Below are 207 nucleotides of genomic sequence, written 5' to 3'. Positions count from 1 at the left end.
CCCATTTCTACGTGTTTGAGTTAGGGCATATGTACATGGAGTGTGCATTGACACCATCCATCCAAACGTTTTAATTCAAACATCAAAAGCATAATAAATCCCTCAGTATATCCATTGCATAACGAGTGAAAAGGGAAATGTTTATCTAAGCGGACGATACTCTTTCATTAATTTCTTTTTAATAAGCGTGCATATAACTTACTCCTT

The sequence above is a fragment of the Penaeus monodon genome, chromosome 33, assembly GCF_015228065.2.
Source record: "Penaeus monodon isolate SGIC_2016 chromosome 33, NSTDA_Pmon_1, whole genome shotgun sequence".
Classification (NCBI taxonomy): domain Eukaryota; kingdom Metazoa; phylum Arthropoda; class Malacostraca; order Decapoda; family Penaeidae; genus Penaeus; species Penaeus monodon.
The sequence above is the reverse complement of the archived record's forward strand: the minus strand, read 5'-3'. Positions refer to the sequence as shown.